Source organism: Heloderma suspectum, chromosome 3 (assembly GCF_057233095.1).
Source record: "Heloderma suspectum isolate Gila_16-S chromosome 3, 16-S_ref, whole genome shotgun sequence".
Taxonomy (NCBI): Eukaryota; Metazoa; Chordata; class Lepidosauria; order Squamata; family Helodermatidae; genus Heloderma; species Heloderma suspectum.
The window spans coordinates 53,788,051-53,813,356 of record NC_139460.1 but is presented as its reverse complement, the minus strand read 5'-3'; positions in this window follow the sequence as shown (position 1 = coordinate 53,813,356).

The following is a 25,306-nucleotide window of genomic DNA, read 5'->3' as shown; positions in this document are numbered from 1 at the left end:
TTCAAACTAGGGATGTACGAATCCCTTACCTTGCTCCGCTGAGGGGCATCCGCAGCGGGTGGGAGGCGATCCATCCCTCCAACCAGAATCCTCGACGTGGGGGAAGGCGCTCCATCCCTCCCCCCAGAATCCTGCCTGGCCGGCTCTGCTCTGCGGCCAAGCCGCGGAGCCCCCGGCCAGCTCCGGCCACCCACACTGGACATCCGGCCGCTGGGCAGTCCTGCAGGGACGCAAATGGTGGCTGTCGTAGCTGCCACCATTTGTGTCCCTGTATTGAGCTGTGATAGGCTACGTAAATATTTACGTAGCCTATCACGGCAGCGGGGGGAAAAAACCCAGCGTACACAAATGGCAGTAGCCGCCATTAGAGTATCCTGGGGTTTCCCCCCCCCCTGCTGTAATAGGCTACATAAATAGTTACGTAGCCTATCATGGCCTCTGCAGGGACTCACATGGCATCCCTGCGTTAGCCGTGATAGGACGGCCACCATTCGCAAAGCAGCGTGGACGGGAGCAGGGAAGTGCTCCGTTTGGCGGGCCTTTCATGGGTTGGGAGGCTGGGGGCTTCGTTCCACAATGGATTTCGGGGGGCTGAATGCACTGGCATTTGGCCTCACGAAGATTCATCGTGGAATTCTGTGACATCCCTACTTCAAACTACTGTACAATTGAGCTTATTTCACATGCCAGCAAGGTGATTTTTAGGGATGGCGGAGAATTTTGCCATGAATCTCTGGGAGGCCAAATGCCAAAGCATTCGACCCCCCGAAATTGGTGGGGAAATTCTCCGCCCCCCCTGCCCCCCCCGGGATACGCAGATGATACCACCCTAATGGCAGAAAGCGAAGAGGATCTAAAGAGCCTCTTGTTGAGGGTGAAAGAGGAGAGTGCAAAAGCTGGTTTGAAACTCAACATTAAAAAAACGAAGATCATGGCATCTGGCCCCATCACTTCCTGGCATATAGAAGGGGAAGAAATGGAAGCAATGACAGATTTTATTTTCTTGGGCTCCAAGATCACCACAGATGGTGACTGTTGCCATGAAATTAAAAGACGCTTGCTCCTTGGGAGGAAAGCTATGGCAAACCTAGACAGCATAGTAAGAAGCAGAGACATCACCTTGCCAACAAAGGTCCATCTAATCAAAGCTATGGTTTTCCCAGTAGTAATGTATGGCTGTGAGAGCTGGACTATAAGGAAGGCTGAGCGCCGAAGAATGGATGCTTTCGAACTGTGGTGCTGGAGAAGACTCTTACGAGTGCCCTGGACTGCAAGGAGGTCAAATCAGTCAATCCTAAAGGAAATCAACCCTGAGTGCTCATTGGAAGGACACATACTGAAGCTGAAGCTCAAATATTTTGGCCACCTAATGCGAAGAGAAAACTCCCTGGAAAAGACCCTGATGCTGGGAAAGACTGAAGGCAAAAGGAGAAGGGGACGGCAGAGGATGAGATGGCTAGATAGCATCACGGATGCAATGAATATGAACTTGAGCACACTCCGGGAGAGAGCGGAGGACAGGAAGGCCTGGCGTGCTATGGTCCATGGGGCCACGAAGAATCGGACATGACTTAACTACTGAACAACAACAACAATCTAAATGTATCTTCCTACATCTGTACATGACATGCTGGTGGTTTTCTCTAGGAACCTTGTTTGTTAATAAAGTCGACACAAGTATACCAAATTGTATGGAAGGCATCAGATTCTTTTTGTTGCCTTTGTGACCTTATCTGTTTGGTTAGTTTTTCAGCCAACACAGGGCCAAATTGGAACCCCAGGTGAGCTAGATTTGGCTCATGGGCCTGAGGTTCAGCACCCCTGCCACATATACGTAACCATCCAACTTGTGACTTTTGCCTCTCAAGAAGGTTAGAAGTCATGTGAATCAGGCTTTCACACATCTGAGGCTTTGCATGAAATACCCGTCTCATATACTATGGTATATGGATATGGGAGGGGGGGCATATTCCACACCTTCCCTGCATGAAGGTCTTTGCTTTCCATGAAAAATGTTTGAACTTGGCCTGTGGGAGGAAGAGCAGAATCGCCACTTCGCTTGTGCAAGCATCTGCCCTGGCATTAAAGAAGATCATAATTGTTTAGTACTGACCACCTTAGGTTTTTGTACAAGTCTCAGCACCCAAACCACATAAAGGGGGACCCTTTGGTGCCCATGTGCAATGGATATTACAATGCTCACTGCCACACAATTAGTGCTTTCAAATGGAATGCTATTCCCACATGCTTCAGCCTTTTGCCTTGCTTGCACATCTGTATTGGAGGTTTGGATAAGGTGAATTAAATGGGGGAAAGGTAGCATGAGGTTAAATAATGGGTTAAAGAGAGAGCCCTTTGATGATGCAAGTTACTAGTTTCTGTTCTCTCATGTCCCTGCTGTGAAGCTTTTCAAATACTTGCTAACTTCCATGATTGCTGAACTAAAGAAATACAGTATTGCCTGGATTTGCTTTGATGAGATTCACAGGATTCATGGTGCTTCCTAGTATTTTCATAAAATGCTCATTATGGCATAGCTCCCATTGAAGAGGATGCAGCAGCAGCAGGCTCCCCTATTTTTCACAGCTGGTACAGCCCTACTTAGGCAAAGCCTATGTCGGATACTTCCCCACTGACAATATCCCATTAATCATGTGTTATAGATGCACAGTGGAGAGTGCAGGGCATCTGTTCTGACAAAAAGGCATGTTGGCTTTGACTAAGAAGTTACTCAAGGCCAAAGCAACATGCGGCTTTGAGAATATGTTGTGTTTGAGATAAAATGGTTGTGTGATTATTTTACTCAGAATACAACTGGAAGCATAACCTCCAATTCCTGTCCTTTTGCTCATTCAAAGTTTCAGAGTTCTGAAGTAGAGCTAAACCAAAATCTCTCAGCATTCTTTCTTCTTTTTCTCAACCGCCTAGAGTTTTCTCAACCATACAAAATTCTCTCCACCATTTTTGGAGGCAGCCAGCAGCATTCCCCTCCCTGCACCCTGACATATACAATGGGCTGGAATGATGGTATTTCCTGGGCATTGTGGAGGATACAAAATAGCTGCTGGGCTGACAACCCAGTTGCTGCTGCTGCCACTTGGAGTGGTAGCAAAAAAGCAAGCAAACAACAAACAATAAAGTTTAGGAGAAGAAAAGAAGAAGCTGTGCTGCTACCCCCGCTAATTATGAGCCACCCCTGCTAGGGACTGTTGGAGACTATCCCCTCTCCCTGGATAAATTAGTTGAAATTGTCCTCCCACACACACAATTTATCTTCTCACCAGTAAGATGATGCATTTCAAGATGCCATTTAAGTGCAGTTTTACTTTGACGTAAGAAATGTTGGTTGAGTCATGACTTGTGTTACATGAGTCATTGTCCTCTCTAGCAACACCCCAAGTGGTACTCCAAGCTGGGATTCCAGCTACAGATGCTAAACAGCCATTTACTCTCTCTCTGCCACTATTGAGTAGCAACTGAGGAAAGGAGAGGATCAGCCACTCTGGTGGCAGCACTGCCACGTGGCACTAGAGATGGCAAAGAACTCCATTTGAGGGGTGGAGTTCAACGAGGCTTCCTAGGTTCGGCCCCCCAGACTTCATTCCGGTTCCCGCTGCAGTGCCCAACTCAGTGTGTAACGAGTCAGGCCAGTTTGCAGATTTTCCAGGCATTTCGTATGCAATATGCAGTATGCGAGATTCTGCAATATGTGCATATTTCTGAGCAATTTGCACAAATTGCAGAACTTGTGGGGAAGATGTGCAAAAAAGTTCCCAGAGTTCAGGGAATAGCTTGCAGCTTGGCCAACAAATGTAACTAGAGTTGTGCGTGCTGTGGAACTCTGTCAAGCCAAAGAAGAACCAGATTTCCCAGTGACAAACATCCCTGTATATGGCACAGAAACTGCTATTGGTTCACACCAACACAGGCTAGCATAGGTTTCTGATGGTGGTATAATGGCAGGAAGAGACAAGAGAGGGAGAGGTGGAAAATAATTGTACCATGAAAGCCATTAAGTAGAAAAAGACAGTGATGCAGAATTGATGCAAACTCCCTAAATGTCAGTGCTTTTTGCAGTCAACTTTAGCAAAACAGCTACACAATTCTAAGGATAAGGGAGTTGATTTTTATGGGCTAGATCCAACAGTGCCCCTCCTCATGCATAATGTGTCTACTGCTTACAGAAACACTGTCTACACATCACACTAATGTATTTTTTGACAGAAGTGAAAACAAATCCAAATATACTCACTTGTGCAAGAGACTATGCAAGAACTGCTATGGATCATCTACAGAACCCTACCTATTATAACATGTAGCTATAAAATTAAAAATAGCATTGAATTCACTTGTGAAAAAGGTTTAGGAACAGCACTAGTCGCAACTATTTTCTTTTTGTGCATGAACTTTTGGATTCAACCTCACATATTTTAAGGTCCTCTAATGTCATCTCTCTTAAAAACAAAACAAAAAACTATTTACAGCATTTTTACCCTGCTCTTCAGCCAAAAAAAGGCACAGAGTGACTTATTTATTTTATTTTATTTTATTTTATTTATTTCTATACTGCCCAATAGCTGAAGCTCCCTGGGCAATTCACAAAAATTAAAACCACAAAGCACAACATAAAACAATATAAAATATGAAAGCTTGAAACCACAAAATAATGGTACAACCAGTATAAAACCCAGCAGCAATGCAGAAATCTAAAATACAGATTTAAAACACCAGAGCTAAAACACTAAGAAGCTAAAATACTGGGACAATAAAAAAGGTCTTCAGTTGGAGCTGGGAGGAATACAACGTAGGCACTAGGCAAACCTCTCTAGGAAACTTATTCCACAGCTGGGGCACGACAGCAGAAAAGGCCCTCTTCCGGGTCGCCACCTGCCTCACTTCCTTTGGCAGGGGCTCACGGAGAAGGACCCTTGAAGATGATCTTAGTGTGTCTGGGCAGGCACATATGGGAGGTTTACAAAGATGAATAATAAGACAGTCCCTGCCCTCAGGCTTAGAATCTAAAAGACATGACACTAAAGAAAAAGGGATTGGGAGGGAGGAAGAAAGAAAGAAAAAAGCAGAACTCAGGGACCAGTTCTTAGTTTCAAGGTTCTTATTGGTGTTCCTTCCACCAGAGAAAGGCCAAACAAGCTTCCTGCAGCTGTTTCTTTTCTGGGCAAAGTTTGGGGCTAGGTTGGACTCCCCCTTGCCACACTGTTCTTCCTGGGAGGGAGGGGGTGCAGTCTCCCAGTGACCCTTGGTTTTCTGGCTAATGGAAGAGGCCAGAGTCTGCAGTACCAGGGAACTGTCAGTTGAAGCTGTGTGCGTGCACCCAAGTGATCTTCCAGTTAACATTTACTTAATCCCCTCAATACTGCCATTCAAGAAGGCCTTACAAATATATTTTTACAACTGCATTTTCTTGAGTGAATTGTATGATCTAAAGTGGTTTTTTTATTGTGTCTATTTAGCTGTGGCCACTTTATGCTTATATATTGTGGAATTATAGATTGTGGAATTGTGGAATGCCTCCTTGGCCCCTGAGTTTCATTTAGCCATCTCCCTTGCTGCTTTCCAAGGATTGGTGAAAGCGATTCTTTTCTGGCAAGGTTTTCACTTGCTAGGCAGATGATGGTTTTGCAGCTCATGTAAGAGCTACTAGAGTGTAACTATTTTTTTATGGCTGGACAGAGAATTCCAGTCTTGGGGCTGTCCATCAAGCAGTGAATTCATTGCAGAAGGACATCCTTTTAGCAAGCCTTCCATTTCGTAATGTATATGTTCCTTACTGCAAACATTCCAGCATGCAATCACATCATCTTAGAAGATGCTATCAGCAAATGCCTTGACATTTATGCTTCTTCTCCTTCCAAGATCTCAACTTGCGATTGGCTAACTTTAAGAAACTCAAAAAACACTAATCTGTGTGATAGAGATACATGTGGTAATGAAAAGAGAAAAGTGTGTTTCGTTTGAAGAACTGCAGCATATCCTTTAAGCCCAATAGCGTCGCTTAAGTCTAGTTAAGAAAATGGATCATATTACTTGTGCTGTGTAACTATGGTCTTGGGATATTGATTTAATGTAAGTGTTTTAATCGTTGCAAGGATGTTAAGGTTACTTACACAGTGAACAATATTTTTACTTATATTTTTCAATTTAATGAGTGTCAGAATCATGGAAGCTATATGGGATAATAAATGTGAAGCAGGGACAGCGTTAGCCCTATTCAGGCATTGTATTGTTGTGTAGAATACATGTGTGAGGAAAGTAGTGATGTAGCTCTGCTCACCTCTTTGGAGGTTTCCATGGATGGTGACTTTGTGAAGAGGAGGGCCTCCTGTATCCATGGAGGCTCTCCATGGACTCCAGGACACTGATTTTCCATCATTTTGGATAATGTTGAGAGCCTCCTCAGATACAGGAGGCTCTCCCCTTCAGAAAGTTCCCCCCTATGAATAGGAGATGATGGAAATGCATGAGGTGTGTGTGGGGGTAGAGTCTGGCCTCCCCTCACACATTTATTCTGCACAGTGACAGAATGCCTGAATAGATCTTACAACGTTTTTGATATGGGAGATCTACGTATGTAGCTGTCAGTGATTTTGACAGAAAGCACAAGCTGTAGCAAGAAACCAATCAGCAACTGAAGAAAATATGAAAGATAAAGAGAGAAATAAGCAGAGACAGGTTCAGGTAAGGGAGTCCTGATATAGTGTAAGCTACACAGTATAAACCACTAGAATGTTTCAAATTGAATTTGGGAATTTAATAGCATATAAGCCACAAATAACTTGGGACCAAGTTATATCTGAGAGAGCACCTTCTCCCTTACTAGCCCAGTCATTGAGTAATTGGATTAGGCACTTCTGGTGGTTCCACATGGACCTGAGGTCCGTTTGGAGTCTACTCAGAGTAGTGCCTTCAGTGTATTGGCTCCCTCTCTGTGGAAGTCCATGGCTCTTGATGTCAAGCAGGCACCAATGTTGTTTTGTTTTTGATGCCCGCTGAAGCCATTTTTATTTTAACAAGCCTTCCCAGACTAACCAGCCATGATTTTATTAGCATAATTTGATTTTATGCTAATAAATTTTAATTTTAACTCCGTATTTTGATTCTCACATAAATACATAAATAAATGGGAAAGTTAAGATAGAGCACTTTGACCAATCAGAGAGCTGAGGTAGAGCAAATGAGAGCCTATGAATACTGAATTCCTGGGGGAGCTGTGAAGTAACTGTAACCAATGAGAAAGCCTGGGTTGCAATCTTCTGCAATTCATGCAATGTCTGATAATGTGGGTGATATGACCCCCCTCAATGCCTCCCTGAAAAGCAATAGTTCAACAGTATTTTTTCCATTGACAGTAACCCCTATGTAGGGCAAGTTCATACCAATGTATACATAGTTTGACTTCCATTTGTTGATTTCAAATGATCACACAGTTCATGAAGCATTAATGTCTGAGATTAAGTAGGTATTTATATTGGCATTTGGCACTTCTCAGAATAAGAGGTGCTCTTAAATTAATGCTGACCCATAGTGAGTTGGCAGAGATTAGGTGGATTTGTTATTGTAGATATCAGCCTCTGCCTCACAGAGGGATAAGCCAGAAGTTCTGAAAAAAAATATTAGGCAGACAGAGCAGCCTTATCACCAGGAGGAGAGGCTATATGTCTGAGATCGTATTTAGTACTGGAGAAAGGCGTTGTACTTAGCTCTTGGAAACTGGAGCTAACATGAGGAATGTTATTGCTCACGTGAGGAATGAGGTATGCATTTCCTCCCATTCATCTGCCTCAGACCTGGCCAAGGGAGAACTGCTCTGGGAAAAAACCATCCAACAGTAGGAATGTCAGATAAATCTACAATGAAATGAATCCAACCTATGGATTCCGCAGTGGACCAGCTATTTATTTATTTATTTATTTATTTATTTATAACATTTGTCTCCCACCCTATATCATTAAGATCTCAGGGCAGCGTACAGATAAAATCAGTTTAAACAGTATAAAACAATAAATAATTTAGACACTTAAAACATTTTATTATTTATTGTAATAAATAATAAATTTATTATATTTATATCCCACTTTTTTTTTCTATTTAAGGAACCCAAGGCCAGGTACATAATCCTCCTCCTCTCCATTTTAGCCTTACAACAACAACCCTGTGAGGTAGGTTGGGCTGAGAGTCTGTGACTGGCCCAATGTCACCCAGTGAGCTTCTATGGCTGAGTGGGGACTAGAACCTAGTGATCCCAGCTCTCAGTCCAACACTGTAGCCACCACACCACACTGACTCTCTCTGTCTCCCCCCTCCCCCCAGTCAGGCAGATTCTGTGGACTTATAGACTCGTTTTCACAAACTTGCACAAATTTTGCACAAATTTCATTGTAGAAAAATACACAAACCACCCCCACTCAGCCAAAAATGAGCATTTCTCCCACAGGCCAAAGCATGAAAAAGCACACATTTGGGGGGATTTGTGCATTTTTGCATGTGCAAATTTGCACAAATTTGGAAACAAAAAAAAAATCCTATTCTGTCGATGGGTAGACGACGGAAGGAAAAGGTGTCCAATAATCCACGAAACACAGATGGAATGGATTTTATACAATTCATACATCCCTATCCAACAGCCATAGTTTGTAAGAATGTGGTTGACATATGAACATCTCCATGCAAATATATTCATAGCTCTAGATTAATCCATATCTAAAGTACACTTTGGAGTACTTTTCCTTAGCCAAAGTTGGACTCCTGCTCTAGTATAATACCCAGCTGCTCAGTGCACTACTACAGGAGTGCAACAGCCCTGTGGCTTCTTCTTACCCTTCTGTGGTAACTCTTGAAAACCTTGAATAGTGTGGGTGGAACCAATTGTGTGGGTTCTTCCACCCAATAATTGTCTTCCATCCTGAACAGGTGATGATTGGGAAGAATCCATAACACCTGACCTACCCATGTGCTTTCAGGCTTCCAAACATTACCACATGTGTGTAGAAAGAAGCCATGGGAAAGTAACTCCCATGCTCTTATGACTACATATGAAAGGACCCACAGTATGGAACATAGGCATTCTGATTCCTGTTCTAGACTCCTTTAAAAATATGCTGGTCCTTTCCTTTAAGAGTGTACTTTTTACTCAAAATAGCACCATTCATCAGTGGTAACTGTCCACTTGACAGCAAAAAAATACTGAGGCTGTGTAGGGACCCCCGACCTGCCTTGGAGGCCACTTCGCAGCTTCTGAAATAGGCCAAACTCGCTTTGGGCCATTTTGGGTCCAACCCAACCTGCTTCACACTCCAGGGCCATTCAGATGGCTGAAGTGGGCTATTCCCCCCCAACACGCCATGCAAGACCCCTACTCCTCATCTGGACCCTCAGGATGAGCGCTGTTGGCCTCTTCAAAGGAGTCACCATTTTGGCAACTTCCTCTATTTCCAGAAATTGAATCCTGTGCAAATGGCAGCTGTAAGGCATGCAACATTACAGGCATTTATGCAGTGGTGAATCTCTCGAAGAGGGTGTCGTAACAAGGGTCAAGGTACAGAGCAGGGGGCTCGCGCAACTGGGCAGAGAGATGGCGGGGGAGGGCATGCAGCTGGGCAGAAGGGTGGACAGGAGGTGGGGTGGCTGATCACACCAAAACACTTTGGAGTGACCAGACTTCCTTTGGGTTGCTTTGGGCTGATCCTGACCCATTTCAGGTGTGGCAAGAAGTGGCCTGAAGCACCCTGGTTCATCTTGGAAGTCAGCCCCAGAGCTGAAGCAGTTTGCCCAGCCCTAAAATATAGCTATAAGGGGAACTGAATTTGCATATTTCCTATGTTTAGATTGTAAAGGCAAATAAAGGAAAATGTTGGGGGGGAATTGCTCACAGGAATACAGATTGTTTTTTGAGAAGACTGGTTGTCATAAAGAAGAATTTCACTAAGAAAATTAATATTTTCAAAGGAAAAATCGGAGAACACATTCAACCTAACAGACATAGTATAACATAATTATAAATCCTTTCTTTCCATCACTGAGGACTTAAAGAAATATTTTGATCATTTGAATATTATCTTTATCGCATCAGATTCTGACAATTTACTCCTACTTTTGTTGAGAATTAGCATGCTTACTGCCCTTTGCTTTAGGGATTCCACTGGATGTGGTATATCATGTACAAAGAGAAAGAGATATTGGTAGAGAGAAAGTTGAAGAAATTAGAATCAACTTTTATTCCCAGATCCAATCACAGATAATAATTTGCAATTAGCTATGGAGATGGAAGTGCTAAAAAGATAACTAAGGCAGCAGTTACTTACTAATTAGTTTCTGAATTTGGTGGTTTGGAGGAGGGCAGGTTTTATTAGACAATTGAGTAAATGAAGATTGTTGCTTTTGATGTGGATGGATTAAACAACCTGATCAAAAGGAGGAACATTGATAGATGGTTTAAAAAGAAATTTTGTCTCCCCTCTAAAGGCAGCATGCAGTAACATTTCTTGAATCAATATTGGAAGGAGAAGGCTTCTCAGCTGCTCTAGAAACAAAAACTAGGAGTGTCGTACTTTTGTGTTGTTCAGTCGTTAAGTTGTGTCCGACTCTTCGTGACCCCATGGACCACAGCATGCCAGGCCTTCCTGTCCTCCACTCTCTCCCAGAGTGTGCTCAAGTCCATATTCATTGCATTGGTGATGCTATCTAGCCATCTCATCCTCTGCCACCCCTTCTCCTTTTGCCTTCAATCTTTCCCAGTATCTATCAGGGTCTTTTCTAGGGAGTTTTCTCTTTGCTTTAGGTGGCCAAAATATTTGAGCTTCAGCTTCAGTATCTGTCCTTCCAATGAGCAGTCAGGGGGTTGATTTCCTTTAGGATTGACTGATTTGATCTCCTTGCAGTCCGGGGGACTGGTAAGAGTCTTCTCCAGCACCACAGTTCGAAAGCATCAATTCTTCGGCGCTCAGCCTTCCTTATGGTCCAGCTCTCACAGCCATACATTACTACTGGGAAAACCATAGCTTTGATTAGATGGACCTTTGTCGGCAAGATGATGTCTCTGCTTCTTACTATGCTGTCTAGGTTTGCCATAGCTTTCCTCCCAAGGAGCAAGCGTCTTTTAATTTCATGGCAACAGTCACCATCTGCAGTGATCTTGGAGCCCAAGAAAGTAAAATCTGTCACTGCTTCCATTTCTTCCCCTTCTGTATGCCAGGAAGTGATGGGGCCAGATGCCACAATCTTAGTTTTTTTAATGTTGAGTTTCAAACCAGCTTTTGTACTCTCCTCTTTCACCCTCAACAAGAGGCTCTTTAGATCCTCTTCGCTTTCTGCCATTAGGGTGCGTATCTGAGGGCAAAATGAAATTTAAGTTAGAAAGAATTACAGTTAACCCGAATGGTAGGTTTATTATTCCAGAATGTTTTCTGATGGCTCGTAAGGCGATTCAGGAAAGATAAAAGGAAGTACTTCTTCACACAGCACATAGTTAAACTATGGAATTATTTGCTATCACCGGATGTAGTGATGGCCACCAATTTGGATGGTTTTGAATAGAGGTTAGGGAAAGTCCTGGAAGAGAAGGCTAGCAATGACTACTAGTCCTGATGGGTATATACTACTTCCAGTATCAGAGGCAGTATGCCTATATAAACTGGTTGCTGGGGAACATGGGAGAGAGGGTGCTGTTGTACTCATGTCCTGCTTGTGGGTTTCCTGTGGACAGCTGTTTGGCCACTGTGTGAAGAGAATGCTGGGCTAGATGGTCTCTTGGTCTGATTCAGCATGGCTCTTATGTTCTTATAAAGTCACCTTAGGCAGTATATATGCAGCCAATTCACATGTGTGTGAGTGTGTGTGATTCTTTGACTAAAAAATAATAAACATAGTGAATTTCATGACTAAAGTTGCACTCCTATAAGCACTTACCTGGCAGTTAGTCTCATTGAACTCAATTGGTCTTACTTCTGAGAAGACATGCAGAATTCTGTTGTAAGACTGCAATCCTGACTCCCGGAGCTAGCTCACTGGAGCAGGCTAGGACTGGGCAGAGGTGCACCTCTGCTGGCCTTCACCAATGGAGAGGAGCTCTGTCAGCAGAAGGGGGCTCCTTCTGCCCCACTGTGGCATCATCTCTTCCATTCTAAAGAAGCCAATAAACCCAGCTCAAACATTATAGCTAGCCAAATGATTTTAAAAGATGGATGAGCAATTGACATATTTTTTTAAGCATAACTGCAGTGGATAAAAACCACTCCCTTCTCTCTAGGTGGCCCCTTTTTCTGTCCCATTTGTTGGCAGAGGGCCATTCACTTTCCTAGTAGAGAAAATGATTTGGCTACCTCTGGCATTCTGTATTCTGTTATAGAAATAGACATAGAACCGAAAGTGCACTTTGGTAGTACACCAGTCACAATGCTAGTAAGGTTAGAAAAAGTGCATCATGCTCATAAAATGTGGAGGCTGACCTCTAGTGCTTCCAGAAAAAGGGTTGATAGTGAAGCTGGGGAATGATCTGAAAAGTTCCCCTCAGATCATTCTGAAGAAAGCTGGACAACATTATGGGAAGCTGCTAAGTCATTTACTGGGATGCTGTGTATGAGTTACTTGGCTTTTCTTAATGAGAAATGTACACAGGAAAGAAACGGAATCCTTCAGGAAATAAAGTAATTGGAAACAGAATAAAAGAAATAAGTTTGAGGAAATAATAAAAATTGTCTGGAAGTTGTTAGGAAAAAAAAGATATTAAAGGTACTTTTGAGGAACAGAAGCATTTGGTCTTTTCTAGTGCTGTGCCAGAAATTTAGATTCTTCCATTTTTGGCATTTTGGAGGGAGCAAAATGAAAACTCTGGTAAAAGAGTCTGGGAAAGGTGAGCATTTTATCCTTGCGGGGGGGGGGACAGGGGTTTCTGCATACCTTTTTAAGTGTAGGCAATTCTTGAGGAGTCTTCTTTCCATTTTTTTTAAACAGCCCCTGCACTTGCAGGAGCCCAGGACTCTTCTCAAGCCCAGCAGTTTTTTCCCCCCTGAACTCCCAGGAGACCATGTGACCTCTCCCTATCCAATGGGCATTGAGGAAGAACTCCAGGCTGGAGAAGAGTCCTGGGATCCTGCAAGTGCAGTTTTTTTTTTTTTTTTTAAATAAATAGAAGGAAGACCACTCAAGGATCACCTACACTTAAAAAAGGTATGTGGAAATCCTGTCCCCACGTCCATGGTGAAAATTCTCTGAAATTCTCCCCCTTCCTGTGAAAGAGGCAGAAAAAAACAATACCTCTTTTTGCAGGGAGAGCAAAAGTTCCCCAAAACAGGGGGCAGGATTCGGCACAGCACTAGCCTTTTCCCTTTTCCTGTCTATCGCTATATAGTGATAACATTTTCATATCCCCAAACCTGAACGCCCTAGAACTATAGAAACATAGGAAATTACCCTATGCCTAGGGTGGGCCAATTATGCATCACCAAACAAGAGGACAGAAGAGGGCAGAGATTTACACAAAATTTGCATATGCTTGGTTATATTAATAGATACACCATGAGAAATAATAAGTAATTTAAATAGAAATGCAAGAGATCTCACCATAATTGAGAAGACTGACTAGGTGACCTGTATGCTGTTCAGTCTGCTGCCCAGTGTCAACTGTTGATGGGCAACTCCAAGGCCCCTGCTGCTCTCCTTCCTTATGGTCCTTTGTCTTTAAACTGAGACTTTGACTGGACAACCCTTCAAATAGAAGATGCCTTCAAAGTGAGGACTGTCCTAGGTAAAGTAGGGCACAGGACCACCCTATTTATACCAGGTCAGACTATGGATCCATCTCACTCAGTATTGTCTATTCTGGCACTGCCTCCCCAGGGTCTCAGCTCCAGCAGAGGACTTTCACATCACCTGCTACATTTTACCCAAGCATGGAAAGGCCTTGGGGGTGGGAAAGAAAAAAAAGTGACCTTCCCCTCCACAACTATCCTCCACCCCACCGCCATGAGGCCTGAACAAGACTACAAGACTCTGTTCCAGGCTGGGTGGACCCCAAGCCCTGGGTATCAATATTCCTCAGGGGCTGTCAGTAAACTTCAGTGTTGGTTCGAAGATCCCCACTTGTCTCCCCATTGTATTAATAACCTGGATACAGTGTGCTGTGCACTACTTGAATCAGTGTTGTAAAAAAAAGCAATGAAAAAGGGAAGATTATTATTAATATCTTTTATTGTTCTCTGCTTCTTAAATTCCTTTTATGAGCTTAATAAACTCATTTAGCAGATGGAGCCAAATTCAAGGCATGAAAAACTTTCCAGAGTACTTTTTATTATTATTAACCCTAATTATGCCTACAGGTGAAGAAATAACTAAGTGACTCAAGTTTCCCTGCTGTTTAATTTTATTTAAGGAATCGTGACTCCTTTAACGAGTCCTTTTAGGAAAGGACAGAGCTAATTTGCCCCTTCTATTGGATTACATAAGAAACAGTGAATCCATTAAATATAATCTAATACACAGAACAAACATATATAGAAAATGTTGTGGGAAGAGAGAACATGAGACAATACAAAAGACAGAGGGAGTTCAGGGGGTTGGGGCTGTTGGTTTTGAATTATACATGCTCACCTGATCACTCCCTTTTAAATAGATTCTGCAACCTGATTTTAAAAGTCATAATTGAATTCAAGAGGAAGAGAATGTGATTTGACTATTGATGGTAGATTTATAACTAAACTTTACTGGAGGAAGGAAGGGAACCTGAATCTAAAGTAGATATTGCATTACTTATAATGAGATGTTCCAGTCCTGATATGACCAGAGGTCTGATCTCCTGCAATCTGCATTTAAACATGGGTCACACTGATTCTTACTTAGCCAATTAATTGCTTTTTAAACTTTAACGCTTGTTACAGACATTAACTTACAACATTTTTTCAGGTCACTCACAAGATAAAGATGTACTACTATTCTCATTTTGAATAAATTTGATTTTACTAATAAGCTCAGTGCTATGCTTTAAGGCACAAGAGAGAAAGTGCTATCACTATGGTAAGCTGCAATTTTCTTTGCTATTAGTACTGGATTAGTGCCATGAGATATAAAACCCGTAGTACAGGGTCATTTTGGGCAAGCTATTCTTCTAACACTATTGATACACATACCATCAGTGCCATTAATTCCTATTGTGAATTCTTACAGTGTCCAAACTCGATAGTAATTACTAGCAGAAGTTGAAACTGTTACTGAGCAGGGGAAATTAAAAGTATCTTCCTAACCCACAAGTTGTGACTCATCAGTTATGTATAGTGGCCTGCCTTGTGATCCATAATCCCCTGCTATTTTTGGAATCCACATCAGGCAACAATAACGAGAGGAGTATTTAACCGTTAGCCTTTGGCCTGCCATACACAGTTGGGGTTTATACTCAGCTTAGAGGGTGATAAATTGTGCAGACCGGCTCCTCTAACCAAGGGCAAATATGTATCACTGGTAATTAAGAGGGCTTAATTTTCACCAGTGTTATGGTGAATGGGTATACCCTGGGCATAACATAGAATGGCTACGTATAACCTGAGGTTACAGGATTTACAGGATAACTCCTGTAATCTCAGAATGGGTATTACCAGACACAGGGAACCTCTGACTTGTGGGCCATATCTGACCCATGTAGTTTTCCCATCCAGCCCTCCATCTTCTTGAAGTATGTGAAGCACGTGAAGTACTAGTTCCCCTCTATTCAGCACTGGTTAGGCTTTATCGAGTTCTGTGTCCAGTTCTGGGCACCACACTTTAAGAAGGATGCAGACAAGCTGGAGAAGGTTCAGAGGAGGGCAACAAAGATGATCAGGGGACGGGAAACAAAGCCCTGTGAAGAGAGACTGAAAGAACTAGGCATGTTTAGCCTTGAGAAGAGAAGACTGAGGGGAGATATGATAGCAATCTTCAAGGACTTGAAAGGTTGTCACAGAGAGGAAGGCCAGGATCTCTTCTCCATCATCCCAGAGTGCAGGACACAGAATAATGGGCTCAAGTTACAGGAAGCCAGATTCCGGCTGAACATCAGGAGAAACTTCCTGACTATTAGAGCAATATGACAATGGACCCAGTTACCTAGGGAGGTGGTGGGCTCTCCCACACTGGAGGCATTCAAGATGAAGCTGGACAGCCATCTGTCAGGGATGCTTTGACTTAGATTCCTGCATTGACCAGGGGATTGGACTCGATGGCCTTATAGACCCCTTCCATCCCTACTATTATATGATTCTATTCTTCCACAGGCCTTGCTCCCTCTCCCCAGGAGAAAGGACATCTCTGATCAGCCTCTTGTCAGAGATAAATACCTTCTCCATGCTCAGTGCTGATAGAGCAACCAGCAGCAGAATTAGATAAATATGAACCACTTCCACTGTGCTCTGAAAGCCTGTACAAAAGAAAGAAGAATGCAAAAAGGTACATTTTAAAGTGATGTCTAAATGCAAATAGTGAGGGGGCGCAGTTGACTCTCTACAAGGAGGGAGTTCCATAACCAGAGAGCTGCTACTAGGGATGTACAGATTGTGTAAAATTTGTTCCGTCTGTGTTTTATGGGTTGTCAGGTGCCTTTCTTTCTGTCATCCGCCCATTGCCAGAATTGGTTTTTTTTTTCCATTTCCAAATTTGTGCAAATTCCCACAAAATATGCAACTCCCCCCCCCCCCATGTGTATTCTCACACTTCAGCCTATGGAGGAACTGCACATTTTCAGCTGTTTTTTAAAAAATGTTTGTATATTTTTCTATGATGAAATTTGTGCAAAATTCCTGATGGTTAGAAATGGTCTTCAAGTCTGCAGAAACCACCCGACAGGGGAAAGCCAGGCCACTGCAGAATCCACGAGTCAGATTCATGAAACTCTGAACTCATTTGGTTCCATTGTGGATTTCTTCAACCTCCCTAGCCACTGACAACACTGAGATGTTGGATGTTCTGGGGCATCATAGGGAATTTTAAAAGGTGTGTTTGTATGTGTGTGTGGTGCTTCCCAGACCCATCTGCTCCCACCAGGTAAGCTGGGAGTGTCAAAGCAGATTTCCCGCTCTAGCTTGTTCAGATTCTATACTAGGCAAATACGGGGGCAAATCCAATAGGCAAGTCAATTAAGCAGGCAAATGCTCAAGCACAAAGGTTTTAGTCTAGAATGGGATCCGGGTAAGGCAGCAGTGGTCAAGACCCAGGCAATAGTCAAAGTACAATATTACCAAGTGAGCAGGTAGTTTCCAGAAGAGAGATCTGAGGAGAAGCCAAGGTCAAAACACAAATAAGCTGCCAGATACAATATGGGCTCCAAGAAGCAGAGTCAGGCAAGAGTCCAAGGGTCACGTAGCATGGCAGTTCAGTCACAAGGCAAGGTCAAGAAATAAGATACAAGGCACTGGTTGTACATTGTTCCAATAATGGCCAGGTTGAAACTGAAGGCCAGAAATTCCTGAGCCTTGCCCAGGGCTCAGCTGCAATTCATTACAGGCCCTCTGGCAAAAGTCTTATTCAAGAGGAAGTCCTTGCTCTCAAGGAGTCCTTTTTCCTTGAGGAGTCTGCCTTTATAATTGAGCACGGCTTCTCAAAGGAGGCAACAATGCTCTTGGGGGACCTGCTGGTCAACCAACCTCTGCCTCAGAGGTGGAACTCACTCCTCCTATGGGGACAGTTACATGGTTATCTCCCCTGAAGGTCTCCTGACATGGGTGGCTCCTTGGCATCATCCCTGTCTGGGAGCTCTAGCTTCTCCACACAGGAGGAATTCTCCTGTAGGGGCGTGACCGTGGCTTCAGCATTGTTGGGCAGCTGATGTTGACTCTCAGAGCAAGGTCAACTCTTTACAGGCACATAGGGACTGATTTCCCAAAACATTTCTCTGGGGGGACAAACTAAAAATGTTAGTTGTTCATGCAGGGCCCTGCAGGCCAGTAACCACTGACCTTGCCACCCCTTGACTATAATGCCACTATGTGACATCCACCAGAGAAAGGGCACCCCCCCATCACCATTCTCAGCAGCAGCTCTTTCTTATCTGCTATACCTCCATACTGGCTGTTGCTGGAGGCAGCTTAAATGCCACTCCTGCAATATATAATTTGGACCACAGAAGACCTAGTCAGTCATTTTACATCTGAGTACAGTAAGCATATAAGGGGGGAGGAACCCTAACCCCTCCTCATACATTTCCATTGTCCTCTGCTCATTGAGGATGACATCTTGAATTGGAGAGCCTCCTGTATCCGTGGACGCTCTCCGCGTGATTTAGATTGCTGAAATCCTTATTCAAAATCACATGGAGAGAGCCTCCCCATGTGCAAGAGGCTCTTCTCTTTAGAAAGTCAGCCCTCCAAAACTTGAGGCCAATGGAAACACATGAGGAGGCAGGACTATCATGCTGCCCCTCCTTATACATTTACTGTATTCAGATGGAGAACACCTGAATAGGGCTAGAGTCTTTCTGAAAACCTGCTACTGAATACTGCCAAGTGACCCACATGGAAATCTGATACCAAAATATTCACCTACAACTATCCTGAGCATTTTTAATTCATTGCAGTGGGTGATTCTGGTGAGGATGGCAGTGGTTCTTCTAACACTTCCACCTGACTTGTTTGGAAATTCAGTGGATCTAGTGGATTCAGTTCAGAAAGCCCCAGTGGATCTAGTGGATGACCAAGAGGCACAGTTTCCCTTTATCTTGGGGATACTGTTCAGGTCTCTTGAAGGTAGGCCCATACTATGGGAAGAGTGAGAAAGAAGTAGCAGGCACTGGGGTCCGAGAGAGAACTTATTACACTTATATAGTGCTGGGAATTGGCTATCAACGATGCCATCAGGGCAGGACTTTAGGGCAGAAGTCTAGGACCTAATTCAGCAGAATGAGCAGGAAGGCCCCCAAACTCAGCCAGCTTACCACATTTTGAAGTAAGTTAGATAGTACACACTAGCATCCAAATGTGGCAGGTGGGTGGGTAAGGCCATTAAGTCCAGAGCCTAAAATTACTTAAATGCAGTACTGTTGGTCATTTCCCTGTGACTCAGATTCCATGGACTTTTTTTTTCCTCTGTGGGTGGGGAGTATGATGGAATGTAACCTCTGGCCCAGAATTAACCAAGCCCTCGCTTCACCACCTTTCCCTCTCTGCTCCTACTCACTTTTTCCCCTCCAGAATTTGTTTCAGCCACTGATTGAATAGATAAGAAGATCAAAATTGCCTTCCTGGAGGAGATGAAAGGTCCATTTAAACAGCAGCCAGCCAAATGCATCTGGAACCTAGTGATGAATTTTTATACAAATATATCCAATTCATCCCTCCCAAATTTATGCAACAACAACAATAATAATTTCATTTCTATACTGCCCAATAGCTGAAGCTTTCTGGGTGGTTCACAATAATATGAACTGAAATGCACACATGTGCTGAAATCTGCACTTTTTAGAATTCTTCGAAGAAGTTCACAACTCAAAAATGAACACAGAAATGGATATCTTGAGCAAAAGTGTGTAAATTAGGAGAAAGTATGCAGACAAAAGCATTATCATTGCAACAAAAAGCCCAATGCTTGCAAAAAGAGTTCACACTAGGAAAAGTGTGTGCAAAAATGCATATATTGGGGAAAATGCACATAAATAAGATGTGTATGCAGTTTTGTGTGGACTTTTATGTGTGTGGCCGAATTTGCAGGAACAAGCTGATGAACTCATGCTCAGGAAAATGAGAAACTGAGCAAAGCTGACTGATCCCTACTGGAAGCTCACAAACAGGCCATGACAGTGAAAGTAATGGCCATTCCTCCCGTTTCTCAGGAACATTTTGCATTCAAAGGTATAGTGCCTTTGTACATGAACTATCCATTTAATTGTTGTGGCTAATAGCCATGGGTAGGTAAATATAAAGAGGTGCCAGCAGGAACAGGAGGATGGCACTGTACTCAAGAACTTAAAAGACTGAGAAAGGACTTTTCATATTCTCATGTAAAAAGTCACCTTAACAATAAAAAAAGAAAAGGAGCAGACTTTGAGCTGGGGCTTACTAAGGCTTAGTCTCCCAGGAGAACCTGTTTTGAGTTCCCGGAACAGGTCGCTCTCAGAAAGCAAAGGGACCTGACTCAACAGGGAGTGGTAGCTGAAACATCCATTTCAAATAATAAAAAAATCCTGCTGCTAAGCTCCCTGTTTAGCTTGGCAAACCTCATCAAATATCCTGAACTTCCCCCCACATACTCCTTCAGAACTTCACATCTGAGCTGCTGGGTTCTTTTCAGACAGCCAGCCCTAGAACTGATATTTTGCTTCCAGATGGAAAATATTTAAGGCAAAACTGGATGGGGGGAGCCTTGTGGTTCTCCTGACAGGTATATGTGCTTGAAAGTGTTTACAAAGTATGCAAAACAACATGTCCAAATCTACACTCAACTATTGAGGATGCAAGAGAGGGCAGAAGGAAGGAAGGAAGGAAAGCATCAGTAATCTACATCTTCCCAGCATACGGATAGAACCTGCCATTGAATTAAGTAGATTTGGCATTCATAAGATACATGTGTATTGTGCAGGCCTTTTCTCTCTTGAATTATATCCACTTGCTTTGGGAAAGGGGTTGAAATGAAAATCAATGTTTAAAGGTCTATGCCAGGTCTTTAATAATTAGCCCTGCCAGGTTCTCACATGAGTTACTATGCCTGAGATGAGGAGGTGTGTAAAAGGACATCCACAGTCCTACATTATACCTGCTTAACTCAGAAAGAAAATAAATCAAAAGTGGAAAGAACGAAATTATTATAGAACCCTCCCTACACCCCACTGGAAAATTATAAGCAGGGTTGTGTGGTGGTTTGACACATCAATACATCTGTTCTAATAGTTCGGCCTTCTAATGATTCTGGATTCATACTCAAAAGAATTTCAAACAAAATCGACCTTCTGCCTTTTTATTTGTGCTTATTAAGGGATCCTTTTTTATTTATGCAGTGGAAGCTGGTGACTCCAGTTCCAGAGGGGCTATAATTCCATTCAGTGTTTTAGTTACTACCAGCCAAAACTATAATGGTGCTATTCAAGGTGCAGAACCCATTTTGCAGAAGGGGTGCAGCACCTTGGATTAGAGTTTTGGCTGGTGGTAACTAAAACCCTGAATGGAATCACACCCCTCTGGAACTGGAGTCACCAGCCACCATTGAATTTATGGTATGAAATATGGGTTGGATCCACAACTGTCTTCCATGAGATGAAGGGACCTTCTGTGAGAAGAAGGTCCCTCCACCCCATTTTTGAGGATTCCTCCTCCCCAATGCATACGACAACTTACCCCAATCAGCAGGGCCTCCTGACTCTCTATATAACATTTTCAGGGTCTGCCATGGGATGGAGGGGACAGGGAAGCCCACTTCTGCCAGTGCAATTGATCCAGTGTAAATCTGGTTCCAACCCTATATGTACAAAAGATCTATATATATTAGGAAAGCAATATAGTAGCAAACTAAAGTGTGGTGTGTGCTGACAGAAATGGAGCCAAAATGGGGCTCCTGAAAAACAAGAGGGAGGTCTCAGCATGCCTGGGGGAACCAGTTGTTTTCTGGGCCAAATTCAAGATATTGGTTTTGACCTTTAAAACCCCATATGTTTCTGGCCCAGCCTATCTTAAGGAGCACCTCCAGCAACAGCAAACAGGCCACTTAACAAGATCAGCCTTGGACGGCCTTCTCTCTGTCCCATCAGCCAGGACAGCTAGACAGGTGGGGACGAGGGAGAAGGCCTTCTCTATGGTGGCCCCCACTCTGTGGAACTCCCTGCCTAGGGAACTCCTCCATGCCCCCTCTTTAATGAGCTTCCGCCGCACATTAAAAACATGGTTGTTCAAGCAGGCATTTGGGGTGGGCTAGGGTATTTTTCGAAATATTATGCTTTTACTGTAGAATTTTATTGTTTTAAAATGTTTTATTATACACTCTGTACATCGCCCAGTGGCTGGGTGACCAGCTAGATGGGATATTAATAAATTAAATAAATAAATAAATAAACCCTGCAGTCTGTAGATGTGCAAAAAACATATTTAAAAACTGGGTCAAAACAGAAAACAAACAAACCCCCAGACAGCTCTATTAGGACTGAATGTGTTCAGTAGCCACAGAATATTGTGTGTCAGTTGGAGAAAAAAGTAAAAGAAAACTGGGAGGGGGAAGAATGGAATGCTTTGCATGGAGGAATGGTTGGGTGGAGCCCTGGACAGTAGCATTCCTGTTAGAAGGGAGGATAATCTGTACCGTTTTGTTACAGGCCCCATTTGTGTGATTCTGTACTGTGTAAATTAGTGGTGTGATTCATAGAATCATAGAATCATTGAATAGCAGGGTTGGAAAGGGCCTGCAAGGCCATCGAGTCCAACCCCCTGCTAAATGCAGGAATCCAAGTCAGAGCATGGCTGTCCAGCCTCGTCTTGAATGCCTCCAGTGTGGGAGAGCCCACCACCTCCCTAGGTAGTTGGTTCCATTGTCGTATTGCTCTAACAGTCAGGAAGTTTTTCCTGATGTTCAGCTGGAATCTGGCTTCCTGTAACTTGAGCCCGTTATTCCTTGTGCTGCATTCTGGGATGATCGAGAAGAGATGCTGGCCTTAGGGATGTACAAAAGTCACTTACTTTTCTGCGGATTATGTTGATGGTGGTGGGGGGGGAGGCATTCCATCCCTCCCCCAGGAATCCTCAACAGGGGGGGAGGCGATCCGTTCCTCCCCCCCGGAATCCTCCACGGCCGGCTGTGCTCCGCGGCAGCTCCGCAGAGCAGCCAGCCAGGCCCAGCCAGGCCAGAGCCGTCCGCAGCTGGATTTCCAGCCGCGGAGGGCTCTTGGGGGGGGGGAAACGCGTACACAAATGGCGGTGGCTACGGCCACCGCCATTTGCGTTCCTTATTTTTGGCCGTCTTAATCTACATAAATATTTACGTAGAGTATGACAGCGAAAATAAAAGGGAACGCAAATAGTGTAGCGGGCGCTCTTTGCGTCCCTTTTTGATTCACCGTTTTAGCCTACGTAAAATGGCAAATCAAAAAGGGACGCAAATAGCGCCCACTACGCTATTTGCGTTCCCCTTTATTTTTGCCGTCATACTCTACATAAATATTTACGTAGACTAAGACGGCCAAAAATAAGCAATGCAAATGGCGGTGGCTGTAGCCGCCGCCATTTGCGTATGCGTTTTTTTTAAAAAAACCAGCTATGATAGGCTACGTAAATCTTTACGTAGCCTATCACATCTTTTTTGTGTTTTTTTTTACAAGACTGCAAATGGCGGCAACAGCAGCCGATCAGAAGACCAGCCGCCGCAGCCGCCACCGGAGCCGCCGCCACCCGGAAGATCCACCCCTGGTAAGTCTCATACTGGGGGGGATCCGTGGGGGGGCGGGGGGCAGGCCGTTCCGCCATGGAGTTCGGGGGCTGAATGCACTGGCATTCAGCCTCACTGAGATCCGTGGCGGAATTCTCTGCCATCCCTAGCTGGCCTTCCTCTCTGTGACAAACTTTCAAGTACTTGAAGAGCACTATCATATCTCCCCTCAGCCTTCTCTTCTCAAGGCTAAACATGCCCAGTTCTTTCAGTCTCTCTTCATAAGGCTTTGTTTCCAGTCCCCTGATCATCTTTGTTGCCCTCCTCTGAACCCTCTCCAGTTTGTCTGCATCCTTCTTAAAGTGTGGTGCCCAGAACTGGACACAGTACTCCAGGTGAGGCCTAACCAGTGCTGAGTAGAGGGGAACTAGTACTTCCCGGGATTTGGAAGCTATGCTTCTATTAATGCAGCCCAAAAGAGCATTGGCCTTTTTTGCAGCCGCATCACATTGTTGGCTCATATTCAGCTTGTGATTGACAACAATTCCAAGATCCTTCTCGCTTGTAGTGTGGTTGAGCCACGTATCCCCCATCTTGTAACTGTGCATTTGGTTTCTTTTTCCTAGGTGCAGAACTTGGCATTTATCCCTATGAAATGTCATTCTGTTGTTTTCTGCCCAGCACTCCAGTCTATCCAGATCACTTTGAATTTTGTTTCTGTCTTCTAAAGTATTAGCTATCCCGCCCAATTTGGTGTCATCTGCAGATGTGATCAGCATTCCCTGCACCTCCTCCTCCAAGTCATTAATAAAAATGTTGAAGAGCACTGGGCCCAGGACTGAGCCCTGTGGTACCCCACTCATTACCTCTCCCCAATTTGAGAAGGTCCCATGATTCGCTACATTTTTCTGGTGCAAGTTTCCTTGCAGTGCCGGTTCTGGGCCTTGATAGAAGGAAGGCATCATTTACATGTAACCTTTATTTGGCTTAGAGGTCTGCGAGTGCAAAAGGAAAAAAAGGATGCTGCAAGGGCATGACTAGAGTTCCTTCCTGTTGTTCATTGCCTTGCGACTTCCTGTGAGCTCTGCACTCACAAAATCCTCACACAACCCTAGATCAGGGCTAGACAATGTGGTGGCCACAGGGATCAATGTGCCTACAGACACCTTTCTTGGCACCCACCATAGTGTGCTGCCCTTCTCACTTTTTAAAAAAATTAACACATTTTACTGTAAAATAGGTTTCTCTTGGTGCTGAAAAGGGTGGATTCAAAGGAAGTATTTATTGTGTTGGGGTTCAAATCCCACCTCTGCTTTGCACTCAATCTTTTGGGCAGGTTACTTATTCTTTGCCATGCCTCCCATGGCAACCATTTTGTGGTGGTGCCCAGGACAGTTTCTCAAATTGCTAATGTGTCCATGGCTCCAAAAGATTGCCTAATCCTGCCCTACCCTCATTCTTACCTTCATTCTTCTATTGCGCTCCCACTGCTACTCCTTTATCACACTAAATTCTAGGATCCTTGTGTACAGGAGTTCAGAACAATGGCAGATCAGTGTGAAAAATAGTAGTGCAACATGTGCCATGATATGGGTATGGGTTGGTAACAGCAGTGTAGAAATTCTGGCCAGTCTTGACACTAGCATAACTCCCTCCACCATGTAATTACACAAGTGTGTGTTTTTTAGGGATGGCGGAGAATTTCTGAGAATTTCTCCATGAATCTCGGTGAGGCCAAATGCCAATGCATTCGGCCCCCTGAAATTGGCAGTGAAATTCTCCACCACCACCCCGCCCCCCCCAGGATGGGACTTACCTCCTGCGAATGTCCCTCTCGCTGGCGGGTCCCAGCGGCGGTTCGGTGGGGGCGGGGGCAGCAGCTGGTCTTCCGACCGGCTGCCGCTGCCGCCATTACAAAATAAAGTAAAAAACCCCCCAAACCCCGTGATAGGCTACATAACGATTGACGTAGCCTATCACGGCTAGATTTCCAAAG